A 12,593-nucleotide genomic window follows, 5' to 3' on the forward strand; every position below is an offset into this window, starting at 1 on the left:
TTTTCTTGTCAGACATCTGGATTGAAGCCTCTCTAATGAATGATTGATTTATTCTGTAACAGCAGGAAAAAAAAATGCATCTTTCTTTCCCCTCTGCCCCATTAAATGTGCTAATTCAGCAGTTCTCAAACTGTGGGTCAGGACCTCAAAGTGGGTAGTGACCCCATTTTAATGGGGTCACCAGGACTGGCATTAGACTTGCTGGAGCCTGGGGCCAAAGCCCGAGGCTCACCACCCAGGGCTGAAGCCAGCCAGCCCGCCCTCCCCTCCCCCCGGGATCACATAGTAATTTTTATTGTAAGGGGGGGGTCACAGTGCAATGAAGTTTGAGAACCCCTGTGCTAATTTAACAACTCTGCTGCTGCATCTGATATTGCCGCATTCTGCGCTGATACCCTACTATTCAAACAGCCATTGGCTACAGTTTTAATTGATGTCTTAACTTTCTTAGATCTGCACAGGTATCATTTGTGCAATTAAAATAAATTTGCATAGGTTCATGTGAGGGTTTTTAACAATTATTTATATAGATAAAACTGTGTGATTAAGTGGAAGGATGGTGGTGTAGTTAAGGTACTGGACCTGGAGTTGGGGAGGATATTGGTTCATTTCCCAGTTCTGCCACAGACATCTCATAAGACCTCGGGCAAATCTCCTCAGTTTCTTACCTATAAAATGGGGATAATTAGATGGATTTCCCCACCACCACCACCACCTTTTGTCTGCCTTGTCTATTTAAATTGTACAGGGACCATCTCTTATTGCGTGTATGTACATTGAGTAGCACCACACACACATCCAAGTTGGGGGTCTCTAGGAGCTACTGCAATACAAATTTGTACAACCTGTCTAGTAATGTGGTGTTTTCCCCTATCAAATTTTTGTGTACGAGGCATAGAGTGATCGAATGATCCCAAATGAGACTAGGAGTAAAGATTTGTTGGTTCATTTTTAGCTCTGGCACCGACATGCTGTATGAGGTCAGACAAATCATTTGACACCCTGTGCCTAGATTCCCCCCATTTGTAAACTGGGAATAATTAATACCCACCACACTATGTTACGAGAATTAAAGTGCATCACAAATACTGAGAGCTTCAAATAAGAGCCAAGCGCGATAATCCTTGTGTCATGAGTTTGAAGCAGCTTGCCTGAATCTGACACAATAAGGCTCCTACATCTATCCCAGAACCCTTCGCACATTCTTTTAAGGGAGCATCTTTGAAGGTTCTGAAGCATTCTTTTAGCTTTGGCCTTTTCCTCAGACCAGTGAGGTTCTGGGTTCCAACCAGGACCAGCGCCAGAGGTGCTGAAATAACCTTGGAGATATTCTTGTATTTTTAGGCCAGACATAAGTAGGATATACTGGAAATCTCAAGAACATCTGTTAACAGTAACACGAAGTTTCCAGGCCAATTTTGCAGATGCAGGAGGTCTGGCTGGGCTTCAGACAAGCGCCTTGACTGTGGCTACATATCCAAGCAACAGGTTCATCCAGCATAGACTTTACCCTCAGATTATGGATCTAATGCCAAATGCATTCGGGGGGGGCGGGGAGAAAGAATAAGGGGGTAATATGTGAACAGGCCCTTTCCTGGCTGGGCCTGTTATCAGGTAGAATGACTGCCAATCCAAGGAGCACTCCCCATGCTACCCAACTCACTGGAGGCTCTGCAGGGAAAGTTGAGCAAATGGGGTGCAGCTTCTTAGATCCCTATTCCTCCAAACAGTCAAAATAAGGGAGGAAGGGAGAGAAGAGAGTCCATCCTCTCTTCCCCCTTCAGCAGTCAGGAAGGAGTGAGAAAGAACTGAAGGGAATATCAAGCAGTTGTGTCGCAGAGAGCCATAAAGTGATTGCTTTGTGATATTTTTCCTGATGTTACAATGGACCCAACGAGTCAGCTTCATCCCTAGTGTAATTACATGAGTTGCTGCCATGAAATGCCAAGTGTAACAACCATAGAACTCAGAACCTTATGTGCCAAAACCATAGCCTCCTGCCACTTAAGCTAAAGGAGAATCACCACTAGCAGTATAGGGCTGATGACACATCATTGATCAAGTACGATTCCATCCAGCAGGGGGTACACACAAGCCAATTCAATACATACTTATTTCCCATTAAAATGGATTAGCCACAGTATTGTACAAAATCCCCAGTTAGTCAATATGTGAATATCACTGGCTGATTGCAGAGTCCTAAACAGGAGCCAAAATTCACAGCCAAGGATGCCACTGTTTCTCATTTAAAAGTCCATTTTGTCTGTTGACATCAGCAACATGCAGCCAATTGCCCAAAACAGAAATAAGCACCCATCCTGCCAAAACCAACGACAGGTTTAATAGCTAAAGGAGTACGGTGGTATTTTGGTAAATAAAATCTGCTTATTTAACAGCCTTTAAATAATGCAGGTGCATTTCCTGCTGTTAGTATCTGTTCAAGAATTTCATAAACAATTATTAATATCTATGCTAAAATGCAAAGCAGCAGGGAACTCAGTGATGTTATTAAAAAGTGGATTTTCATCAGCAGATTGTATTTAGCACCACACTAATGCTTTCTTATGAAGCATAAGCTATTCTATCTCCCTTGTCCCACGATCTTTGTAGCAAAGATGGATAACTAGGGGAAGCGTAATTAGCTAGGAGCAGCCCAGAATGGAGCAATGCTGACATCAAACGCTAGCTTCCAGAAGAGTCTTCAAACACACACACACACACACACACACACACACCTTTCTCTCCAATGTCCTCTCCATTTCTGCCCAGGATTTTGTACCATCCAGTTTTCACAAGATGCATAACAAAATGAGACAGGATACTTGGGACTAGACTGCCAACAAAGCAGGAAAAATCCTGTAAGCCAGTTAGTTCTTCAGAATGCTCTACGTACATTTGTTATACTCTTCACAACACCCCTGGAAGGGAAAGACGCATCGTCAGCCTCATTTTAAAGGTGAGGAAACTGAGGAGCAAAGATGAAGCAACTTGCCCAAGGTCACAGAGAAAATCAGCATCAGAGCCAAGATTCGAAGCAGGGGAGTTTCTGGTACCCAGGCCTGGGCTCAGACCACTTGATCGTGCCCCTCTCTGATCATTACATACTAGGACAAGCCTTCCAAGAGTTTTCCTCCCACGCTCTTCATTTGTCTCCTCATTCCTCCCCACCCCATGGTTTGATTTAACACACAGATGTTCCGTTATCTGTCTATGACAGACTATAAAAATCCCCCTAGACAGCTCTTTGTCTTCTTCTATATCTGTGAAGCACCATGCATACCTGTGACATTTATTTAATTGGCCACACTTTTCAAATGGTGAAGCTGCATTTTGTTGCTGTTACCATTGTATTATAGGTCGTGCTACCAACCCCAACTATTAATGTTGGCCAGCACATCCCATTTACAAGATTCTGTTTTTGGTTCTTTATAACTTTGCCAAACTAACTGCTTCAACTAAAATTTTCCACACCTACCTCATGCTCAATTTGGAGGGGGGGGGGGGAGAATATCAGCCAGAATGGTTCAGCTGTTTCCGAGAACGAGATTTGGGAAGAATATTTTGTTTTGCCCACATGAAAGAGATTTTGGCATCCTTTTCTTTGAAAAAGTTCTAATACCCCCAGAGTTTGGAGCAGGGACTAGGAATTTGGCAAGGAGTGGACCTTTTTTGTCAGGGTAGCACCTTTAGCCATCCCCATGAGAAGCTGCCCAGATCTGGCCAAATTGTAAGCATGTGAAAAAAATTATGTATTTTGCACATGCTCATTAGTGACTTACTAGAGCTTCACAGCTAAATGCCCCAAAGTTTTGTCTGCATTTACTATGCTCCAGCTCAAGGCTGAGCAGGAATTTTCTTGCAGTTACAGCTCAGGCCTGCTGTGAGCCAAGCTGGATCTGGGCACTGGAACTAAAAGGAGCCGGTCTGTCTGTCCCCCTCCCACACTGGGCCCATACAGGAGGAAGTCTGAGTCCAATGCAGAAGGAACAAAAGCCTGGGGGAGTAGATTGGAACAAGGAGCCTGCGGGGAGAAGAGAAGGAACCTGAGATGAGGTTTTGGGGTGGGAAAAGACTGGGGCTACCTGAAAAAGAAGACTGGGACAGAGCATCTTGAAAGGCAAGACCAGGACTTGCTGGGTAAGGAGACTGGGACGGGAACAAGGGGCGGGAAAGAGACAGGCGTAAGACAGAAGGGGTCAAGATTGGGGGAAGAGAGTGGAAGAGTCTGTGCCCACTGGAAAAGACTCCCCTTCAGAACCTGGAATGGAAGCCAAGATTCCCGAGCCTCACCTTCCTCGGCTATCAGCTTGTACCTGCGAAACCCACTGGCAAAGTGTCCTATCCCCTGCTAATGCTGTCCACAGAGGATAATGGTCTACTACTGTTATCAGTTACACACGGCATGTCTACACTAGAAATGCTACAGCAGCACAGCCACAGCTGCACCACAGCAACAGAAGGGGTTCTTCATCGCTGTAGGAAATCCACCTCTTCAAGAGGCAGGAGCTAACTCGATAGAAAAAATTCTTCTGTGGATTTAGGGGTGTCTACACTAGGGTTTCAGTCTGCTTAATTACCTCACACAGGGCATTAACTTTTTCACAATCCTGAGCAATGTAGTTAAGCCAACATAACTATATAGCATAAGCCAGCGTTTAATTAGTGCAAGTGACAGAGGTTCATGTGGTGGATCTAAAGGCTCAAACCCTGCTGATGACCCAGATAGGTGTCAATATGCCACCACAGGTTCAAAATTCTGGTTTTGCTGGGGTTTTTTAAAAAAAATAATTACACACAAAAATGCAATGTTAAGAGAACATTAATGTCACAAAGTCAAGCCCTGAAAAGTTAAGAAACACCAGAATTAAGGCTGTGCAAGACTAATTCAGCCCCCTTGTGCATATCCATTATGATTCCATATTGCTTTTCCCCAGGACCCTTACTTCATTCAGTGCACAGGATGGACCGGCTCTTGGGATTAGTCAGGGTTGTGTAGAGGAAAAAACGTTCTCTAAGGCTTCTGCTCCATTCATTGCAGACATTGGAACATGACTAGAAAACGAGGCAGAGAACTGCAGGAAGAGAAAGGACAGTCTCATGGTTAAGACAGTTCAATACCACCCTAGAGAATTGGATCCCCTACTGCCACCCCAGAGCTCCTATGTGTTGCTAGCGGTCATGGGGCATACTCACCATCAGAGCACCCCTCACAGGCTAAACAGCAGCATTGCAGGAGTTCTTCTACTCTAGCACCACCTGTCATCTGCTGTTCTGGTTTTATAGTGGCCTGCAGCTTCCATTGCCTGGGACATTAGAGTTCAGTCCTCTTCCAAGAGGTAGGGGTTAGCAGAAAAGCCCAAACAGAACCAAACCCAAGTCTACTGGCCTTTATGCCTTTGGCCCTCCTCTGTGGCCCCATCAATCTCTGCTTCTTTTAGTCTAGAGGCTTGTAGTCCCTCCTTTTACTGGCAGAGAGGTAAGAGAACCCATGCCCACCCCCTAGTCTGAGTTTCAGCCCAAGGACCCTGAGTTAGGCAACAAACTGCTCCTTCCATTTCCTTGGGCTGGAGATTACAGAGCAGGAGTAGAGTAGTTTGGTCTCCTCATCTGGCTACTGAGGAGATTCCTCAAGTCTACTCATGGCCTTTCGGGAAGCTAGGTCATGCTTCAGGTAGTTGCATTGTCCCTCCTTAAGGCAGACTTCTCTCCTGGAACCTGGCTGTATTTTAAACTTTTATTAGCATTTGCCTTAGATCAGGCATCCCCATAGCTCTCCTCCTAAAGCTGGGCTCCAGTTCAGGCTAGCTGAAGGCCCTCAGCCAGCTTTTTCACCAGCTGAGCCCATTTTCCCCAATCAGCCCTTTAGGCTGTGAAAGTTCCACAGGCACTCCTTCATACTCACCAGCAACTACACACCACAGAAACACTAACCCAGGAACCAATCCTTGTAGCAAACCTTGTTGCCTATTCTGTCCCATATCTACTCTAGCGACACCATCAGAGGACCCAGTCACATCAGCCACACCATTAGGGGCTCATTCACCTGCACATCTACCAATGTGATATATGCCATCATGTGACAGCAATGCCCCTCTGCCATGTACATTGGCCAAACTGGACAGCCCTACATAAAAGAATAAATGGACACAAATGGGACATCAGGAATGGTAACATACAAAAGCCAGTAGGAGAACACTTCAATCTTCCTGGACATTCTATAACAGATTTAAAAGTAGCTGTACTTGAACAAAAAAACTTCAGAAACAGACTTCAAAGAGAAACTGCAGAACTAAAATTTATTTGCAAATTTAACACCATTAATTTGGGCTTGAAGAGGGACTGGTTGGCTCACTACAAAAACAGCTTTGCCTCTCCTGGAATTGACACCTCCTCATCAATTATTGGGAGTGTACTATATCCACCCTGATCGAATTGGCCCTGTCAGCACTGGTTCTCCACTTGTGAGGTAACTCCCTTTTCTTCATGTGTCCGTATAATCTGTAATTTTCACTTCCTGCATCTGAAGAAGTGGTTTTTTACCCACAAAATCTTATGACCAAATAAATCTATTAGCCTTTAAGGTGCCACTGGACACTTTAAGGTGTTGTTTTTGTTGATACAGACTAACATGGCTACCCCCTGACACTTGACAGTATATACATGGTCCCCTTCCAAAAGCTCATCCCACTTTGCTGGGAGAGAAGAGAGTTTTGCTCTACTTACCCTGTAAAGCTTCTAGTCCCAAGCCCTTAAAGAAACAGTAAAAGGCCAGGCTCTATTACTCTTAAGGGGATAGACTAATCTCCAGCACGTTAATCTTATCACTTAAGGCAAACTTTTCACAGGTGGGTTACTAATCCTGTGTTTCTCATTTTCTGTGTGCACAGTCTGAGATCTGATCTGAAGGGTGCTGAGCACTCACAGCTGCAGGTGAAATCAATGGGAGCTGTGCTTTGATCATATAAAGTGCTTTATAATGCTAAGAATTCTGAAAAATCAGGTTCTAGGTGTTTAGGCACTCAAAATTAGTGGCTACTTCTGATCTTAATTCTTCAGTGCCTCAGTTCCCCATCTGTAAAATGGGGATAACACCCATTTATCTCCCACGGATGTTGTGCAAATAAATTCATTACTGTTTGTGAAGCACTCAGATCATGTAGTGATGAGCACCATAGAAAAATCTTATGAAGAAAATATGCCCCAGCCCAGAGCCTGCATCCCACACCCAAATTCCCTCCAAGAGTCCTCACCCACACCCAAACATCCTCCCAGAGCCTGCACCCCACACTCCCTCCCAGAGTCTTAGGCAGATGTGGGGGGGGGAGCAGGACTTGGACCCATTCTGGGCACCACCAAAAATTATACAAACCTGCTGCCCCTGCCAGTGGCCCTATCTTTATTTATCTGTAGCATAAATTGTGACCATTCAAAAAAACCTTAAACCCCAGTAGAAGGAACTGCTTCTTTGTACAACTCAAGAGTCAACCTGTAGGACTCCTGCTAAAGCTAAGCACTCGCAGAGCCACTGGCTTCATTGCATCCTCACTTCTGCACGTTGTCTGTCTAGATTGTAGGTTCTTGGGGCAGGGACTTCAACTTCTAATTGCTTTGTAAAGTGCCTAGTACACTTTGGGGTCTATATAATATTGTAACATATAATATGAAAAAACACACACAATGGGTGATCAAAATGCTATCATGGAGTGCAGCTGCCTGCTTCAGAGGAAGTGCTAAGAGCAGGCAAGAGGCCCCCGGGCTACTGCAGAAATATACCTGCTGGGATAAGGAGTTTAGATGAGTGTCTCTGCTTGTTTGAAGTTTGGGAGGATGGGGACTGGCAGTGCATGGTGGGTAGGGGGAGAGGAAGTTTGTGCGTGGGGAAAGATACAACACCAGTTCATTTCTGCTCCTTGAGGTAGAGAGTGCAGCATGTCCCTTCTTCTGTGAATCTAAGAACAGGAGATTGAGAAATGGTTCTTGCGTGAAGCAGGAAGAAGGTGCTGGTACACATGTGGGGACTGGGAGCAGGGGAGGGAAGCAGACTTTCCGCAAAAGTTCATTTCTGTTGCTGCTTAAAGTAGGGAGTGCAGCGGTGCCATCTCCACTTATTTGGAGATGGGCGGGGGTTAACATATAGGGAAATAAGAGAAGGCAAATAGATGTAATTTAGGTGATCAAGGCTTCTACATTTAGAGCTTCCAAGCTTGCTGCTTCCTGGTCCAGAGTTGTCATGTCCACATCATCAGCCAATCAGCAGGAAGCATCCATAAGTGCTGGAACTAGGAGTGCAGGGGCTGCTGCTGCACCCCCTGGCTTGAAGTGGTTTCCATTATATACAAGGTTTACAGTTTTGTTCAATGGCTCTCAACCCCTACTATAAAAATTGTTCCAGCACCCCTGGAAGCATGGGTTTTTTCAGGGAGAAGGTGGTGAGACCAAGAGTATTTGAATACTAATGTCATGTATCATAGAGCCTCCTATAGTTCAGGTAGTTAAGGCTTGAGGACAAACTCAGTCTGTTATCCCAGAAGTCAGTGGAATTACTCTGGATTCACACCAGTGTGGCTGAGAACAGCTCTGTGTTCTATGGGTAGGGCCCTACCAAATTCATGGCCCATTTTGGTTAATTTCACAGTCATAGGATTTTAAAAATCATAAATCTGAAATTTCACAGTGTGGTAACTGTAGGGGTCCTGACCCAAAATGGGTTTGTGGGAGCAGTCGCAAGGTTATTGTAGGGAAGTCGCAGTATTGCCATCCTTATTTCTGTGCTGCAACTGACAGCAGCGCTGCCTTCTGAGCTGGGCTTCCGGCCAGGAGCCACCATTCTCCAGCTGCCCAGCGCTGAAGGCAGAGTTGCCACCAGCAGCAGCACAGAAGTAAGGATGGCATGGTATAGTGTTGCCACCCTTACTTCTGTGCTGCTGCCTGCAGAGCTGGGTCCTCAGCCAGCAGCTGCCGCTCTCTGGCCACCCAGCTCTGAAGGCATGGGTAAGGGTAGCATGGTATAGTGTTGCCACCCTTACATCGGTGCTGTTGCTGGTGGGGTGCTGCATGGTCAGCAGCCACCGCTCTGTGGCCACCCAGCTCTGAAGGCAGCATAGAAGTAAGAGTGGCAATACCACAACCCCCCTACAATAACCTTGTGACCCCCCCTTACAGCTCCCATTTTGGGTTGGGAGCCCCAGTTTGAGAAACACTTGTCTCCCTGTGAAATCTGGTCTTTTGCTTAATTTTACCCTATACTATACAGATTTCATGGGAGAGACCAGATTCACATTCAGTGACACATTTTTCAGGGCCGTGAATTTGGTAGGTCCCTATCTATGAAGCCAAAATACCCATGTGTACAGCATAACTGATACCTGTGATGTCTGTATGAATACGTCACATATTCCTTACAGCACAGAGATTGTATTTGCCTTGTGATGCTCTGTGCAACATGTAGCCAAGGCAGGTTTAGAAATAGGTAACTTCATTTTTTAAAAATTGAATGCTACTTTTATTATTATTAATTTTATTACATACATTTATTTGATAAACATCAAAGAAGTTGGATGTTATCCATGGCTCTGGCTCCTTTCTTTCCTGGCATTCAAAGCAACTACTCTTGTGAAAGCAAATGGTCCATTTAGTTGGAGGATCTTTAAGGCAGAAATTAGATCAGATTCCTAAACAGATGTGCCCATCTCTTGGGAAATTCCTTGCTTTCTAGGCCTCAAGCTAACACCAGAAAGGGGTGAGGAGTGGAAATCACTGTAAATGGAGAACTTTATTCAGATTCAATCCACGGATTGCTGCTGTCTATAAAATTATTGTTATAGAAACACAAAAATATCTCTTGGAAGTCACCTGTCAATTTAAACCACTTTGTGCACCTAGGAATATAAGCAATGAACTGATTCTTTTCTCTGTTAATTAAAAAAAAAATCTTGTTTTGTTTTGTTTTGTTTGTTTCCTTGTTTTTAAATCTGGTTTAATGGAAACAAATGTTGCTGGGATTGCTGTAAAAACAAGAAATACTTCCATTCCATCCAATCTTGTTCACTTTCAAAGCTGCTGTGAGAAGACTTTGTCTGGGTGGGTGGGTGGGTAGGTGACTGAAATCGTGGCATCTTCTATATAGATCAATGACTGCCACTACCACCAATAATATTTTATATAATCAAATGAAAAGCTTCCCCTTTTCTGTTTATCACGTGTCATGCAAAAACTGAAACTACAAGTCCATGGGTCAAATCCAATTCAGGTCAGTAGTAATCTAAAGTTGATGACTTATTGACAGCCCCATGAAATAAGTTTGCTGGTGTCAATTCAATTCCTAGGGGACAAATGTCCACATCAAAAGATTATCAGCACTAACTGGCGAACTCCAGGCCAGGCCCATGTTGAGAGTGGTACAAAGCTGTACTATGCCAGGGGAAACTTGGGGAGATGTGCCCCAACACAGCAACCTCTGGAATCAGGGGAACATGCCCACTGCACCATCCCTTAGGGCAGCATAGCATGTGCTTCCCTGTGCATTTGTCTGTCTCCCTTCCATGGTTGGTCATGCCCCAGGCTCCGCCCTGCCTGTTTTGCATGGCCAGAGCCCCAAGAAGAATTAGGAAAGAGCAGTTACTGAACACAAGGACTGCCATTGTACCTATCCTCTGCGCAAAGGTCAGAAGCCTTGAAGCACCCTCCTCTCTCCTTCGGCTCCCAATCTGGCCCCTGGTTGGCAATCTCAGCAGAGAGGCTGGCCAGCATGGGGCATGAGGAATAAGTCATCCCCATACCACTAGAGGTGGCGCCTTCAGGTCAGGCACATTGACAGGCTAGTGTGAGGAAGCTTACAATGCTGCTGCCAGTTCTGTATCTGCTTTGTGGCTAAGAAAAGGCCTGCAGTCTTCAGGACTGTGTGATCCTCAGCCTGGAACTTTTCCCAAGCTCTAAATTAACAGACACACAGAAATTGTTTGAAGTCACTCCAGCCATTAGATGGATTGACACAGTTCCTTAGCCATAATCTGTCCCGAGGATGCTCCCAGCTGGGACTTGTGTCCTAGCCATCCAGAATTTGTGATCACATAGGCCATGTGATAGCCTCTTAGTTGCCTGCATTCATGCCCATGTGTTCGTCTGGCAATGTCCCCATTCACAAGCTGTTTGACAAGGTCTCAGCTGCCAGGCAATGATGCGTTTAGACAGGAACCCCACGTTTTGACAGGACTGTAAATGCCATCTCTTTTGCAGGGCTTCCCTTCCCTGCTGTATTGGAACCACATCTCTTTACCTGATGACAGCAGCTATATCTTCCCATTCTATCCCCTCCCTCCTTGAGTCATCTGCACAGTAGAGCTATAGATGAGGCCATGTTTGTAGACCCTTGTGCCCACCATCAAGGTCCCAAGGGTCCAAGGAAACTCCTCAAGTTTTCAAAATCTATATCAAGCCCCATACTGACAATCAAACTTGTGGACAAATTTAAAAAGTCCCAAGGTTTACATTTTCCAAACCAGTATGTGTACAATGCCACCTTGTCCATAACAGGTGACCAGTGGTGGGCTGGATGTAAAAAATAAACTTTGCCCATATTGGTTCTGAATGGGAGACACTTTCATTACATGGCACACTGGCAAAGACACAAATACAAAGAAGAGATCATCTGATGGGAAGAAGTGAAGAGACACAAGAGGACAGAACCTGGAGCCATGAATATAGGCAGCAGACCTCATGCACAATTTAAATTTCTTTGAGGACAGATTTTTCATATTGTGCATATTTTTTATTTATGATCTTCATTATGCCTTTTAGTCAGTCACGGCTCTCTAAGTACACCTATTGTGTTAGCAACCACGTTGTATCTGCCTACATTGGAAAATCAGAGAGATTCTGCCAGCAGTGGAGCAACAGATACGATTGTGTGTGTATAAATTTAAGATCACTAGCTTCACCCGGGCCTTGAAATGCCTATTATCAAAACCATGTTGGAAATAAGCATGAGACTTGTATTTTCCACTCAGAAATTATTAGGCTTGAGTGTTGTGTCACCCAGCCTTGAAGAGAACACATGCCATACCCATCTAATCTGAGGCATTTGGTCCAAGATTCTGGTTTTTGGAGTTCACTCACCAGCCTCCAGAATCTCAGGATTTTCAGTGCTGCAGTTGTGAAAGTGACATTGAGCAGAGTACAGGAGGAATAGAGATGGATTCTGTCTAGACCAGCTGCAGTGAAGATAGTTCTTGAGACCCACTGTTGTGCAATAACTTAAAACTGGGAATACATTTTGCTCCTGATTTTAAATAAACACATTTCTTTTATGTCAATTGGTTTTTGGTCCTGTTTCAAAGAGAATCCTTGGAGATGGTGTCTGGGAAGCAGCCAAGATGAAGAGCTCAGGCTTTTACAGGTATGGTTCATGCTCCCTATGTCAACATTACCATCTCCCCATACAGGGCTCATTCATTAAGAACGCATAACAATCACTACAGTACACCTAGCATCCAAACCATTAGCAAGATTTTGCACCCTCTTTCCTGGAACTTTGCAAGTATTGTGGACAGTGGTTATAGCGATTTTGCTCCTTCTAGTAGGGAAATATTGCTTGT

Source organism: Dermochelys coriacea, chromosome 3, assembly GCF_009764565.3.
Source record: "Dermochelys coriacea isolate rDerCor1 chromosome 3, rDerCor1.pri.v4, whole genome shotgun sequence".
NCBI lineage: Eukaryota > Metazoa > Chordata > Testudines > Dermochelyidae > Dermochelys > Dermochelys coriacea.